This window comes from Pseudophryne corroboree, chromosome 9 (assembly GCF_028390025.1).
Source record: "Pseudophryne corroboree isolate aPseCor3 chromosome 9, aPseCor3.hap2, whole genome shotgun sequence".
In the NCBI taxonomy this organism is placed as follows: Eukaryota; Metazoa; Chordata; class Amphibia; order Anura; family Myobatrachidae; genus Pseudophryne; species Pseudophryne corroboree.
Window position 1 is genome coordinate 157,284,678 of NC_086452.1, and position 16,349 is coordinate 157,301,026.

The 16,349-nt window shown below is 47.6% G+C and overlaps 1 protein-coding gene across 4 annotated transcripts in view; it reads left to right on the forward strand.

Moving 5' to 3' along the window:
- The first annotated feature begins 366 nt into the window (after positions 1-366).
- Positions 367-16,349, forward strand: part of EVI5 (ecotropic viral integration site 5) — a 452,905-nt gene continuing 436,922 nt past the window's right edge. For all 4 annotated transcript variants that reach the window (XM_063939881.1, XM_063939882.1, XM_063939884.1 and 1 more), the window contains exon 1: positions 367-588. The gene's annotated coding sequence lies outside the window, so the exon portion shown is untranslated. The remainder of the gene's footprint in view (positions 589-16,349) is intronic.

Here is a 16,349-nt window from a genome sequence, read left to right on the forward strand (position 1 = left end):
TCCCCATGGTCCTTACGGAGTCCCCAGCATCCACTAGGACGTTAGAGAAATGGAGAATAACTGGTAATGTACAACTTCGCCTCTAAGTTATGGTGGTGTTTGATCGCAGACAGTAGCTACTGTACACAGCTTCAAGGAATAGAAGAGTAATGGGGTTGTCCTGCTGTAGTGCATTACAGAAATACTTACCATCCTTTCCCATCAGTTAGTCCATCAGTCAGCCACATATCACTATAATAACATCGTGAGGCAGCCATAGCGCACCTTACAGAACTACCCTGCCTGACCCCGGCCTGGGCATGAACCTCAGGTCCAGGAGGAGGAGGATCTGGAAGAGACAAGTAGCAGCATGGGAAGAGTTAAAAGACGTCTGCGCCTGCGCAGTAGCTCCGGCTCGACGTCACGGTCAGTAGTGTGTATGGTGGCAGCAGCGGCCGCAGCGCAGAGAGAGGCGGGGAGTCTGCAGCCTCAGGGTAATCGGTGGCGGAAGGTGCCGGCGGACCGGAACGGTGCTCCTCTCGGTGACGCTGGCTTGGATGGGTAGAACACGGTTTACTTGATAGGAGGAGTTCGGAAAAGGCTTCCAAGGTACAGCAGCAGGGGGTGATCGCACAGCTATCCCGGTGCTATGGTCTGAGACGTGGAGGAGGGAGTGATGGCCGGGGTGTAATGGGCCATTGCTGCCAGGGTCCAGGGCTCGCTCAGCGGCTTCCTGAAGAGGAGGTCCGGGGCGCTGGAGGAGGAGGAGGAGGAGGAGGGTGGCGGGGGATTGTTGTCATGGAGTGGATAGATGGGAGACTGGGGCCTGCTCATTACCCTGTAGTCGGGTGTATCTTGCGCCTACAGGCTCCCCCGTATTCTCAGAGCCCATCACCCTGACCCCGGGAGGGATGACAGCACAGTGTGCAGCTGCTGTGTGTATGTGCTACACCATAACATAGCGACCTGTAGCTGCCCCAGTGTTATGGGAAGTCCCAGCATAGCATGCTGACACTTGTTGTTCCCCTGGCTGCACAAGCCTGTGGTGTCTGGACCTTTGAGGCCTCCTCTCTTGCTTGCTGTTCCGAATATTGTTATATTGTGCTGGGGAGTTATGTAAAGTACTATCACTTGCTGCTTCTTCTTTCTCCTTTCTCCATTTTATGTGAAAGCAGCTGTGGCCGGGGTAGGGCTTGCTCATCCATCTCACCATAAACCTATGCACTTATAATTCTAAATTATCATACAGTTAAATCCTATGTTTTTCCAAACTGAGTGATATTGTTATTGGCTGCCTACGAAGGGAGGCCAAGGATCCTCAACTATCTATTTTTGTCTGTTTCGGAGTTAAATGGACATAAAGGCAAGATCTTGTAATTGCTGTTGAATGTTTAATTATCCCATATTTAAATAGTGTTTACATACGCTGCAGTGCTTCACATTTGGGAGTCTGTGTGATTCATTGTTTTAGTAAATGCAGAGTTGTGTTAGTGAGATGACCTAGCAACACTTCATTCTTCACATACTTGGTATATTTTTATATTTTTACAAAATACCCAGAAACTCGCCACAAAGCGACGATAGGCTGTATTTCCATGTTGCACAAACCCTTCGATCTGTAGCACCCCCCCCCCCCCCCCCCAGGTTTAATTGTAGAAGTGGGGTGTGACAACAAATCCTTCCACTGTCCTTTCTAGAGACTATCCTTGCACATATCTGTCCTTCCGGCTTTACAACCCGGTTTGGAAAGTGTTGCCTTTCTTTAGTCTGTCCCCCTACAATAAAGATCAACGATAAGTAGCCCCAGGCACTGGTTTTGTTACTAGTAGTATATATGCAGTTGTGGTTTAGCAATGATGGATATTACACATAGCCTTTACTTGCACATAACTTACTACTGTAGTTAATATGTAATGTCTGCTCTATCCTCTCCCACTTTTATCAGCCCCACACCCCAATCTCTTGCCACATTACATGAGGTGTAGACCGCAAGTAAAGTATTTTGTGTATTTTCCCTTCAGCGTTATGACAGACACCTGGGGACTCTATAGACTTGCAATGTAATGTGAGTGTTTGCTGTGTTATCTTTTCTTTACCATAATATTTACCTGTGGTGGACCTCCTTGCTACAGACAGTACCTACATAACCCTATACTAGCCTGAAGGAATCAAATGCATTGTTTGCTAGTGAGCAGTGGTCTTTTTATCTGGAAGGTCAGATCAAGTCTGTAAATAATAGCAGTTAGCTAAATGTTCCCTGCAGCCTGTGTCAACCTGGGATTCCCCACTGTATTAAATGTGCCAAATAAATGAAACCTTTATTCAAACCATATTTTACTCCCCTGCTGCCTTTGTTTCCACAAATGCAGGAAATACTGTAAGTATGACAACGTATGTAATTCTCAGGCAAGGTACTTCAGATTATTTTTTTGTAATTCCCCATGTGCATTTTGTCGGTCAGTCGGCTATACTTGTGCAGATTCTACGTTTCCTGTTCTCTAATGTTGGTACACAACTCCTCATGTGTGGGCTGTAGTGAATTTATATGGACTCTACTGGAGACCGGTTAATGATTCAGGATTGGAAGCTGTCTGGCCTGGACACTTTCAATGTTGCTGGTGATGGCAGATATACTGTAAATACTGGTGTTATTAAAATACAGCTTAACCTAAAAGTCGATGTCTGGTCTAATAATAAATATCACAAATATCTGCTTTTTTACCTTTCTTTTCATCGCTTATTAATACCCCTTTTCCACTAGCTGTTTTTACCCGTGTTTTTGCACGGGGGCGCGCATCGACACGGGTTTTTAGTAGGTGGAAATGGGTCAACACGGGTTGAGTGACCCGGGAATCCTACCCGGCTATTTACCTGGGTAGAACACTGTAATGACACTGATAACGGTGCAGTGGAAACGGTCATTACACGTGTTTTCAGACCCGAGTAACGCTTTGAGACGCTGATTGGTGCTTCTGGGGCACTGGAAGATGATGTCATCCCTGGGAGACACGCTGGGCACATGCAGGCACCGCAGCAGCAAACAAACGCGGATGCACATCTATTGCAGCAGCTACAACACTACGCTGGGCACATGCAGGCATTGAGGCAGCTTGCAAACAAAACACTCTGAAGTCATGCTGGGTACATACAGATATTTTTATTGCAGCAGCTTTTATTGCAAACAGTCTGCGACTCCATGCTAGACACAGCTACTGCACCGGCGTCCATTGCTGCAATGCTGTGAGCAGGCCCCACCCCTCCCATTTGTTCCTTTTGAGGACATCATCTTGATGAGACAGTAAAAAGTCCATTTGTAATGACAGCAATAGGCTTTTACAGAGCTTACCCGGGTTAGGTGGAAACAGATCAGACATGGGAATAACCCATGTCGAAGTGTAGTGGAAACGGGGGAGCCGACACGGGTTGTAGCCGTGTTAAACATCCTGAATCGGACACGGTACGTAGGTGGAAAAGGGGTATAAATGAACAGTGCACTGTATTTGACTGAATCCCTGCTAAGACTTATTGGGGGGAATTTAAATGTTATCGGGTATGGGTCGTTGGGTCGACATGGGCATTAGGTCGACAGGTACTAGGTCGACAGGCGAAAAGGTCGACATGAGTTTTTGGACTTTTTTTGATGTTGTTTTCTTCGTAGTGACGGGAACCCCAATTAGTGCACCGTGTCCCTCGCACGGCTCGCTCGGTTACCGTTCCCAATTGTAGTCCATGTGGAATGTAAAGTATGAAAAAGTCCAACAATTTAATTTTTTTAAAACTCATGTCGACCTTATGACCTGTCAACCTAGTACATGCCGACCTTATTACTGTCGACATAAGTTGTGTCGACCTAACGACCGTATCCCATGTTATCACACCCCCGATCTCTCGTCTTAAGTGACGGGAGATTGAGGGGCGATATTCAAATGTCCCCACTTATCGTGCACATTGCACTCTGGTTTAGGCGCGCAAAGCAAAAAGGTCTCTACGCAAATTTCAGCTCGCTACCCCTGGGGCTATCGAGCTGAAATGCACTTGTCGCGCCTGTCCGAAGTAAGATTAGAATACTGCAGGTGGGTGCGATAGGGGGCGGGAGAGGGGGGGCAGAGATTTGCAGATTGGGGGTAATAGGGGGTGCGATAACACTTGAATCCCCCCCACCATTAAATATTTACTAGCATTCCTAGCGGTTCATGGTGGTTGAATGGTGTTTGCTATAGTTGTTGTTCTCTGAAATATTTAAAATAGTCAGTGTAAAAGTTGTATTAAACTTTATATATTTGATGCAGAACGAACCCTATAGGTAGCTTGAGGGAATTTATTTTCCTTAATACTGGTCACCTTTTATGTGCGAATAACATTGATATTTGCTGTTGTCTAAAAAGCTTAACTTTGTTTATTGCTAACCAGAGCGCTTATGTTTAACTTTTCTGCAGCATGACAAGGGTCAGAACATTACTTCTCAGCTGAATCTAGGCACTAACTTTCCATTTTAACTGTGGAAAATATAATCTCTGAAGCAAATGTTTGATGGATAACATCCTTCCCCTTCAGAAGTCTGCCAGATACCCCATTTTATGCTTGTGTCTGCTCAAACAGATGCCTGTCCAATTGTACTCCTGGTTACCTTTGCTGAATTAGTAAACATTTTTGACAAGTATTTTCTAGGATTAATGATATTTAATTATCCACACCAATAAAACAATCCACAGACTCGTGGCTAGTGGCCGAGATGGAAAATACATATTTTTTGGGTGTCATTTGTTGTATATATGAAACACTTTGGGGTCGATTTCAATTCGGCAATTTATGAATAGCGCCGGGAATTAGCTCCCGACGCTATTCAATTCAGCTGCTAGTTGCCTGCAATTGTCAGGAATTCTTCTCTCATCCCCGGGGGATGAGAGAAGAAACCCGACAAAAGTGCTGCCTCGCGGCCGGCGCGAGGCTGATTCTGTCGGGAATCAGCCTCGCGCCGGGGAGTTAAGTCGGAGAATGCCCGTTCTCCCGACAATTCATCCTGTTTAGTCGGCGAGAACGGGCCATCGCCGACTTAACTGGAGCTGAATTGAACAGCGGCGGGAGCTAATTCCCGGCGCTATTCATAAGTTGCCGAATTGAATCGACCCCTTTATTGTATTTGTCAAGAGTTTGTGCAGATTGTATGCTGCAGTATTCAGTTACAAAAGATGTTATTCTTCTGAGCAATTTATATCTTTCTGATCCCAATCCTAACAATTATTTCATATAAGGGGGTATTTATCAAAGATTGACGAGAGATAAAATGGTGAAATAAAGTACTAGATTCTGCATTAAGGGGCGTACACACATACAGATGTGTGCTGAGTGATCTAGCACGGAACGCTCGGCACACATCTCTGTCCCGCTCAGCACACAGCACGATGTGTACTGAGCGAGGGGGGGAGAACGCTCACTTCACCCAGCGGTGAAGGGAGCGATCTAACTAGATTTGGCCTGCTGCCCACCGCACCCCTCTCAGTGTCTAGCCGCTGTGCACATTACAGACAATTAATCCATTCAACCAGATGTATGGCACTCAGCTGACTTTTCTGTAAGAATTCACCAGACCAAGGGGTATATTCAATTAGGGTCGGATCCATTCCGACGTGCATTTGTCGGAATAGATCAGACAACCCCTATTCAATCTCATCTCAGTATGACTTTTAAAAAGTCGAATTGAGAGGGGGGAGCCGCGGGGAGACCAGCGGGACAGTGGCGGGCAGACGGAGGAGATCAGCGCTGCAGGAGGATGTCACACAGCCGCCAGACCTCACGGCAGTGTCCACCCAGCTGCAGCAAGCGTGACCTCACTCGCTGGAGCCGGGAGGACGCTTCCTTGAGCGGCGCGGCTTTGAGACATCCTGCTGTAGCGCTACTCTCCCCTGTATGCCCTGCGGCTGTCCCCCCTCTCCCTGCAGCTCCCCCCCCGTCTACTCCTCTGGGTCCCACATCTCAGTCCGACAATTTTTTATGTCGGACTGAGATTGTCGGAAACAGGGCCAAATCCTGTAGAATTTGGCCCCGTTTCACTCAAAAGTACATGAATCGGCAGCTATACCGCCGATTCACGTACTATTCGACAAGTTGAATTCCACGGCTTGTCGAATAAACACTATTGGGACTGAATAGGTCGAATCACTATTCGACCTTAAAAAGTCAAAAACTGCCGTCTTTTCGACAGACGGCAGTTTTCGACCCTAATTGAATATACCCCCAAGGTTGATAACAGCGACGTTTTGGGTTTATTTATGTGTGTGTGTATGTATATGTATGTATGTATGTATGTATATGTATATGTATATGTGTATATATATGTATATGTATATGTGTCGCTTGTACAAATCCTACTGCTGTGAAGTTTGGTGTTAAATGCTGCATGATTTGACACAGGGCCTGTTGGCATCTGAAAGGTAAGTAGTACTAAATGTGCCAAAATAGATAAAGCAAAAATGTGTTTTTAGAACGTGTCGAACGGCTACAGTGCCCACATAATGGGATGCACACCTAATGTTGATTTGTATTTGCATTGGATGGGCTTGGGGGACATGCAATGACGTTACTGCCTACCCGTTCTTGGCTTGTCTACAGTGCTTATAAAACATATTCACCTCTATTAGCATTACACATGCATCATGGGAACAAAATTGATTTTATTTTAAATTCTTCCTGTTTAACATATATTGGGCCGATTCAATTGTTTTCCCCTGCCGCTATCAGTAGGGGGGCACAAAATGGGGCAATGCTATTGTTGTTGCTCAGTTTAGACGTTTGATAGCCGTGGCGGTGACGTTTCTGGTGCGAGAAGAAATGTGCACTAAGTTGGCACTTCCCATTTGGACACCCAAAGCAGGACTTTAGATGGGTTTAGCCGTTTTACGCATCTAAACCCTATCAAAGTTGTATACTGACAATTGTGTAGGCATCTATACTTTCCCATTTAGATGGGAAAATTATATGCACTAAATAATTGAATTCCCCCCCCCCCATTTGTAATGTCATTATTTTTTTCCTTTTATCATATGTATTTCTCTAACGTCCTAGTGGATGCTTGGAACTCCGTAAGGACCATGGGGATAGACTGGCTCCGCAGGAGACATGGGCACTTTAAGAAAGAATTTAGATTCTGTTGTGCACTGGCTCTTGCCTCTATGCCCCTCCTCCAGACCTCAGTTTGATACTGTGCCCAGACGAGCTGGGTGCTTTTCAGTGAGCTCTCCTGAGTTTGCTGAGAGAAAGTATTTTGTTAGGTTTTTTATTTTCAAGGAGCTCTGCTGGCAACAGACTCCCTGCATCGTGGGACTGAGGGGAGAGAAGCAGCCCTACTCTCTGAAGCTAGGTCCTGCTTCTTAGGCTACTGGACACCATTAGCTCCAGAGGGATCGTACGCAGGATCTCACCCTCGCCGTCCGATCCCAGAGCCGCGCCGCCGTCCCCCTCGCAGAGCCGGAAGCCGGGTGAGAAGCATAGAAGACTTAACAGGCGGCAGAAGACTCCGTTCTTCACTGAGGTAACGCACAGCACTGCAGCTGTGCGCCATTGCTCCCACACACCTCACATACTCCGGTCACTGTAAGGGTGCAGGGCGCAGGGGGGGGGGAGCCCTGGGCAGCATTTGGGACCTCTTTTGGTAAAAGTTAAACATATATACAGCTGGGCACTGTATATATGTATGAGCCCCCGCCAAAAATTGCATATTTAAGCGGGACAGAAGCCCGCCGCCGAGGGGGCGGAGCTTCTTCCTCGGCACTCACCAGCGCCATTTTTTCTCCACAGCTCCGCTGAGAGGAAGCTCCCCAGGCTCTCCCATGCAGATACACGGTAGAAGAGGGTAAAAAGAGAGGGGGTGCACATAATTAGGCGCAAAAAACAATATATAAACAGCAGCTACTGGGTTAACATTAAGTTACTGTGTTATTCCTGGGTTTATAGCGCTGGGGTGTGTGCTGGCATACTCTCTCTCTGTCTCTCCTAAGGGCCTTGTGGGGTAACTGTCTTCAAAAAGGGCATTCCCTGTGTGTGTGGTGTGTCGGTACGCTTGTGTCGACATGCCTGATGAGGAAGGCTATGTGGAAGCAGAGCGGGAGCAAATGAATGTGGTGTCTCCGCCGACGGCGCCGACACCTGATTGGATGGATATGTGGAAGGTTTTAAATGATAATGTTAATTCCTTGCATAAAAGGTTAGAAAAAGCTGAAGCCTCGGGACAGTCAGGGTCCCAACCCGTGCCTGATCCTATGTCGCAGAGGCCGTCAGGGTCCCAGAAGCGCCCACTATCCCAAATTGTTGACACCGATACCGACATGGATTCTGACTCCAGTGTCGATTACGATGATGCAAAGTTACAGCCAAAATTGGCTAAATCCATCCTTTATATGATTATAGCAATTAAGGATGTGTTGCACATCACAGAGGAAATACCAGTCCCTGACAAGAGGGTACATATGTATGGGGAAAAGAAGCCGGAGGTAACCTTTCCCCCCCTCACACGAGCTAAATGAGTTATGTGAAAAGGCTTGGGAATCTCCAGATAAAAAACTGCAGATTTCCAAAAGGATTCTTATGGCGTATCCTTTCCCGCCAACGGACAGGTTACGCTGGGAATCCTCCCCCAAGGTGGACAAAGCTTTAAAACGCTTATCCAAGAAGGTAGCCCTGCCGTCACAGGATACGGCTACCCTCAAAGATGCTGCGGATCGCAAACAGGAGGTTACCCTGAAGTCCATTTATACACATTCAGGTACCTTACTGAGGCCGGCGATCGCGTCGGCCTGGGTGTGTAGTGCTGTAGCAGCATGGACGGATACCGTGTCTGAGGAAATTGATACCTTAGACAAGGATACTAAATTGTTGACCTTGGGGCATATTAAAGATGTTGTCCTATATATGAGAGATGCTCAAAGAGACATTAGTCTACTGGGTTCTAGAATAAATGCTATGTCAATTTCTGCCAGAAGGGTCCTGTGGACTCGGCAATGGACAGGTGATGCCGACTCAAAAAGGCATATGGAGGTTTTACCTTACAAGGGTGAGGAATTGTTTGGGGAGGGTCTCTCGGACCTGGTCTCCACAGCTACGGCTGGAAAGTCAAATTTTTTGCCATATGTTTCCTCACAGCCTAAGAGAGCACCGTATTATCAAATGCAGTCCTTTCGATCACAGAAAAACAAGAAAGTCCGAGGTGCGTCCTTTCTTGCCAGAGGCAGGGGCAGAGGAAAGAAGCTGCACAACACAGCTAGTTCCCAGGAACAGAAGTCCTCCCCGGCCTCTACAAAATCCACCCCATGACGCTGGGGCTCCACAGGCGGAGCTAGGCCCGGTGGGGGCACGTCTTTGAAATTTCAGCCACAAGTGGGTTCACTCCCAGTTGGATCCCTGGGCAATAGATATTGTGTCTCAGGGATACAAGCTGGAATTCGAGGAGATGCCCCCTCACCGATACCTCAAATCGGCCCTGCCAGCTTCCCCCCACGAGAGGGAAATAGTGTTAACTGCAATTCACAAATTGTATCTTCAACAGGTGGTGGTCAAGGTTCCCCTCCTTCAACAAGGAAGGGGTTATTATTCGACCATGTTTGTAGTCCCGAAACCGGACGGTTCGGTCAGACCTATATTGAATTTAAAATCCCGGAACATATACCTGAAAAGGTTCAAGATGGAATCGCTGAGAGCGGACATCGCAAGCCTGGAAGGGGGGGATTTTATGGTGTCTCTGGACATAAAGGATGCATACCTTCATGTCCCCATTTATCCACCTCATCAGGCGTACCTCAGATTTGTGGTACAGGATTGTCATTACCAATTTCAGACGTTACCGTTTGGTCTCTCCACGGCACCGAGAATATTTACTAAGGTAATGGCGGAAATGATGGTGCTCCTGCGGAAGCAAGGAGTCACAATTATCCCATACTTGGACGATCTCCTCATAAAAGCGAGATCAAGAGAGCAGTTGCTGATCAGCGTAGCACTTTCTCTGGAAGTGTTACGGCAACACGGCTGGATTCTAAATATTCCAAAGTCGCAGTTGGTTCCTACGACTCGTCTGCCTTTCCTGGGCATGATTCTAGACACAGACCAGAAAAGGGTTTATCTCCCGATGGAGAAAGCTCAGGAACTCATGACACTGGTCAGGAACCTTTTAAAACCAAAACAGGTGTCAGTGCATCACTGCACTCGTGTCCTGCGAAAGATGGTGGCATCATACGAGGCCATTCCCTTCGGCAGGTTCCATGCGAGGACTTTTCAATGGGACTTACTGGACAAGTGGTCCGGATCACATCTTCAGATGCATCGGTTAATCACCCTATCCCCCAGGGCTCCTGTGGTGGCTGCAGAGCGCTCACCTTCTTGAGGGCCGCAGATTCGGCATTCAGGACTGGGTCCTGGTGACCACGGACGCAAGCCTCCGAGGTTGGGGTGCAGTCACACAGGGAAGAAATTTCCCAAGGTCTGTGGTCAAGTCAAGAGACTTGCCCTTTACATCAACATCCTGGAACTAAGGGCCATATACAACGCCCTACGTCAAGCGGAGACCCTGCTTTGCGACCAACCGGTTCTGATTCAGTCAGACAACATCACCGCAGTGGCTGATGTAAACCGCCAAGGCGGCACAAGGAGCAGAGTGGCGATGGCGGAAGCCACCAGAATTCTTCGCTGGGCGGAGAATCATGTAAGCGCACTGTCAGCAGTGTTCATCCCGGGAGTGGACAACTGGGAAGCAGACTTCCTCAGCAGACACGACCTCCACCCGGGAGAGTGGGGACTTCATCAGGAAGTCTTCGCACAGATTACAAGTCTGTGGGAACTGCGACAGGTGGACATGACGGCATCCCGCCTCAACAAAAAGCTACAGAGGTATTGCGCCAGGTCAAGAGACCCTCAGGCGATAGCTGTAGACGCCCTGGTGACACCGTGGGTGTTCCAGTCGGTCTATGTATTTCCTCCTCTTCCTCTCATACCCAAGGTGCTGAGGATAATAAGAAAAAGAGGAGTGAGAACAATACTCATTGTTCCAGATTGGCCTCGAAGGACTTGGTATCCAGATATGCAAGAAATGCTCACAGAGGACCCGTGGCCTCTTCCTCTAAGACGGGACTTGTTGCAACAGGGGCCCTGTCTGTTCCAAGGCTTACTGCGGCTGCGTTTGACGGCATGGCGGTTGAACGCCGGATCCTAGCAGAGAAAGGCATTCTGGATGAGGTCATTCCTACGCTGATAAAGGCTAGGAAGGACGTGACAGCTCAACATTATCACCGTATATGGCGAAAATATGTTGCTTGGTGTGAGGCCAGGAATGCTCCTACGGAGGAATTCCAGCTGGGCCGTTTCCTTCACTTCCTACAGTCCGGAGTGAATTTGGGCCTAAAATTGGGTTCCATTAAGGTCCAGATTTCGTCCCTATCCATTTTCTTTCAAAAGGAGTTGGCTTCTCTACCTGAAGTTCAGACGTTTGTAAAGGGAGTGCTGCATATTCAGCCCCCTTTTGTGGCACCTTGAGATCTTAACGTGGTGTTGAGTTTCCTGAAATCCTACTGGCTTGAACCACTCAAAACGGTGGAGTTGAAATATCTCACGTGGAAGGTGGTCATGCAATTAGCCTTGGCTTCGGCTAGGCGTGTGTCAGAGTTGGCGGCTTTGTCACATAAAAGCCCCTATCTGGTTTTCCATGCAGATAGAGCAGAATTGCGGACCCGTCCACAATTTCTGCCGAAAGTGGTTTCATCCTTTCATATAAACCAACCTATTGTGGTGCCTGTGGCTACTACTGACTTGGAGGATTCCGAGTTACTTGATGTGGTCAGGGCTTTGAAGGTTTATGTAGCCAGAACGGCTAGAGTCAGGAAAACAGAGTCTTTGTTTATCCTGTATGCTTCCAACAAGCTTGGTGCTCCTGCTTCAAAGCAAACTATTGCTCGCTGGATCTGTAACACGATTCAGCAGGCTCATTCTGCGGCTGGATTGCCGCTGCCAAAATCAGTTAAGGCCCATTCCACTAGGAAGGTGGGCTCTTCGTGGGCGGCTGCCCGAGGGGTCTCGGCATTACAGCTTTGCCGAGCGGCTACTTGGTCAGGTTCAAACACTTTTGCAAAGTTCTACAAGTTTGATACCCTGGCTGAGGAGGACCTTGGGTTTGCTCAATCGGTGCTGCAGAGTCATCCGCACTCTCCTGCCCGTTTGGGAGCTTTGGTATAATCCCCATGGTCCTTACGGAGTCCCCAGCATCCACTAGGACGTTAGAGAAAATAAGATTTTACTTACCGGTAATTCTATTTCTCGTAGTCCGTAGTGGATGCTGGGCGCCCGTCCCAAGTGCGGACTTCTTCTGCAATACTTGTATATAGTTATTGCTTCAATAAGGCTTAAGTTATGGTTGCATCAGGGTTTGACCTGATGCTCTGTTATTTGTTATACTGTTAACTGGTTGTTATCACATGTTATACGGTGTGATTGGTGTGGCTGGTATGAATCTTGCCCTGGATTACCAAAATCCTTTCCTTGTACTGTCGGCTCTTCTGGGCACAGTTTCTCTAACTGAGGTCTGGAGGAGGGGCATAGAGGGAGGAGCCAGTGCACACCCATACCTAAAGTTCTTTCTTAAAGTGCCCATGTCTCCTGCGGAGCCCGTCTATCCCCATGGTCCTTACGGAGTCCCCAGCATCCACTACGGAGTACGAGACATAGATTTACCGGTAAGTAAAATCTTATTAAAAATAGAAAAGGATTTTAAATACAGAAATGTCGGCCCTCTGAAAAGCATTATCATGCATATGTACTCAGTACTTGGTGTGGGCCCCTTTTGCATGAATTACTGCCTAAATGCGGTGTGGCATGGATTCTATCAGCCTGTGGCACTGCTGAGGTGTTATGGAAGACCAAGATGCTTCACTAGTGGCCTTCAGCTCTTGGTCTCATGTCTCATGTTTCTCTTGGCAATGCCCCATAGATTCTCTATAGTGTTCAGGTCAGGCGAGCGTGGGGGAGCTTCACAAGCAGTGATCTGAGGCTGGAGTTAGTGCATCAAGAGCCACCACACACAGACGGATCCTGGACATGGGCTTTTTCAACTTTTTTTTTTTTTTTTTTACCTTTATTCACAACTTGTGTTTTATCCCCACTATGGGGTATATGCAATTGCGGTCGAATTCGCGGCAATTTTCGCCGTTTTTTAATTCGACTCAATTCGACAGGTGAATCCCGGAAGGTGGCTTCCGGAATTAACCATATTCAATGAAAAACGGATTCGCCAGAGTCGCGGGCGAAAATCGGACGATTTGGCGGATTTTGCCGCGATTTTAAAAAACGGTAAAAAAACGTGAAAAACCCGAAAAAAAAATGGCGTGGGGTCCCCCCTCCAAAGCATAACCAGCCTCGGGCTCATCGAGCTGGTCCTGGTTCTAAAAATGCAGGGGAAAAATTGGCCAGGGATCCCCCGTATTTTTAAAACCAGCACCGGGCTCTGCGCCTGGTGCTGGTGCCAAAAATACGGGGGACAAAAAGAGTAGGGGTCCCCCGTATTTTTAACACCAGCATCGGGCTCCACTAGCTGGACAGATAATGCCACAGCCGGGGGTCACTTTTATGCCGTGCCCTGCGGCCGTGGCATTAAATATCCAACTAGTCACCCCTGGCCGGGGTACCCTGGGGGAGTGGGGACCCCTTCAATCAAGGGGTCCCCCCCCCCCAGCCACCCAAGGGCCAGGGGTGAAGCCCGAGGCTGTCCCCCCCCCCCCATCCAATGGGCTGCGGATGGGGGGGCTGATAGCCTTTTGTGATAATAAAAAGATATTGTTTTTTCCAGTAGTACTACAAGTCCCAGCAAGCCTCCCCCGCAAGCTGGTACTTGGAGAACCACAAGTACCAGCATGCGGGAGAAAAACGGGTCCGCTGGTACCTGTAGTACTACTGGGAAAAAAATACCCAAATAAAAACAGGACACACACACCTTGATAGTAAAACTTTATTACACACTACCGACACACACATACTTACCTATGTTGACACGCCGACTGCCACGGTCTCCGACGATCCGAGGGTACCTGTGAAAAAATTATACTCACCTTCCAGCGTCCAGAGATAAATCCACGTCCAGAGAGTAAAATCCACGTACTTGTTTAAAAAAAAAAAAAAAAACGCAAAAACCCGCTCCATACCGGACTAGAAAGGGGTCCAATGCTTTCACATCAGACCCCTTTCTCCCGAATGCCGGGACATCACGTGACTCCTGTCACTGACGTCCCTTCAGCCAATCAGGAAGCGCTACTTCCGTGGCGCTCACCTGATTGGCTGTGCGCTGTCTGTACTGTGACAGCGCATCGCAAAGCCGCTCCATTACTTTCAATGGTGGGAACTTTGCGGGTACCGGTGGGGTCACCCGCCGGTCAGCCGCTGACCGGCGGGTGACCTCACCGCTAGCCGCTAAGTTCCCACCATTGAATATAATGGAGGGAGCTGTGCGATGCGCTGTCACAGTACAGACAGCGCTCAGCCAATCAGGTGAGCGCAACGAAGTTGCGCTTCCTGATTGGCTTAGAGACCTTTCTGTGACAGCTGTCACTGACAGGTCTCATTCGTGGAAAGGTGTCCCATGTGTCAGCATGGGACCCCTTTCAGTCCGTTATGGAGCGGGTATTTGTGTTTTTTTATTTTTAACAAGTACGTGGATTTATCTCTGGACCATGGCTGAGGTGAGTATATTGATCTTTTTTTTCAGGTATCCGTGGATTCTACATGGAGAAGAGGACCGATGTCGGCGTGTGAACATAGGTAAGTATGTGTGTGTCGGTAGTGTGTAATAAAGTTTTACTGTCGACGGTGTGTGTGTCCTGTTTTTATTTGGGTATTTTTTTCCCAGTAGTACTACAGGTACCAGCGGGCCCGTTTTTCTCCCGCATGCTGGTACTTGTGGTTCTCCAAGTACCAGCTTGCGGGGGAGGCTTGCTGGGACTTGTAGTACTACTGGAAAAAACAATATCTTTTTATTATCACAAAAGGCTATCAGCCCCCCCATCCGCAGCCCATTGGATGGGGGGGGGACAGCCTCGGGCTTCACCCCTGGCCCTTGGGTGGCTGGGGGGGGGGGGACCCCTTGATTGAATGGGTCCCCACTCCCCCAGGGTACCCCGGCCAGGGGTGACTAGTTGGATATTTGATGCCACGGCCGCAGGGCACGGCATAAAAGTGACCCCCGGCTGTGGCATTATCTGTCCAGCTAGTGGAGCCCGATGCTGGTGTTAAAAATACGGGGGACCCCTACTCTTTTTTTCCCCCCGTATTTTTGGCACCAGCACCAGGCGCAGAGCCCGGTGCTGGTTTTAAAAAGACGGGGGAACCCCTGTCAATTTTTCCCCCGCATTTTTAGAACCAGGACCAGCTCGAAGAGCCCGAGGCTGGTTATGCTTTGGAGGGGGGACCCCACGCCATTTTTTTTAATGATTTCATCGTTCCAGCATAAAAAAAAAATAAAAATAATAATAATAAAAAAAAAATATATATATAAATAATATTTGTGCCTCCAAAAAAAAAAAAAAAAAAAATACCTAATCCCTTCTAATATAAGTAGATCTGCTATTCCCCCCCAAAAAAACACAAAAAAAAACATGTTTAAAATTTTTTTATTTGTTTTCACCCTCCAAAGTGTGGCGGATTGAAAATGACGAATTTGCTGTCTAAAAGCACTGCTGTCGAATTTCCAAACTTGAATTGAATATGCTTTGGTCGAATTGCAGCACTTATATCATTGCAGAAAAGTCGAATTTGCAAAAATTCGAATTTCAAAAAGTCGAATTTTGAAAGTCCGTTTTTTGGTCGGAAAGCACTGAATTGCATAGGCGATTTTTTTTTTAGGGTCGAAAATGACCCGAAATTCGACAATTTCGGGAATTCGACCACAATTGCATATACCCCTATATTTTCTTGTTGCAGCATGTTCTCTTATGGTACCATTGTTATTAGTAATAACACAGAAAGGAGCAGCTTGCTCAGTATATCAAGCAGAGCTACATTTCATGGCTGGAAATGGCTTTTTTTTTGTTATTTTTTAAGATCGCTATTTTGCTTGCAGAATATTAAATATCTGAGCGTAATCCTATGTGCCAAGCATTAATACATTTTCTCTTGTGCTGGCAGCACATTTTGCGATAGTACAGCTAATATTGGGTAGCATGTGTATTCCAATAATTATCACTATGCCCAGTAGTGATCTGATGTTGGTTAATGGGATTGGAAGATGACCGTTATTCCTATGATCAGGGTTTGCCCAGCTGGTGGTAAATGAAAGATGGCATTCAGCACATCTTCCCGCATCCATGAACCCAGGAGGCATTTCCATCAGTTGGCTTGTAGGCCGCTACATT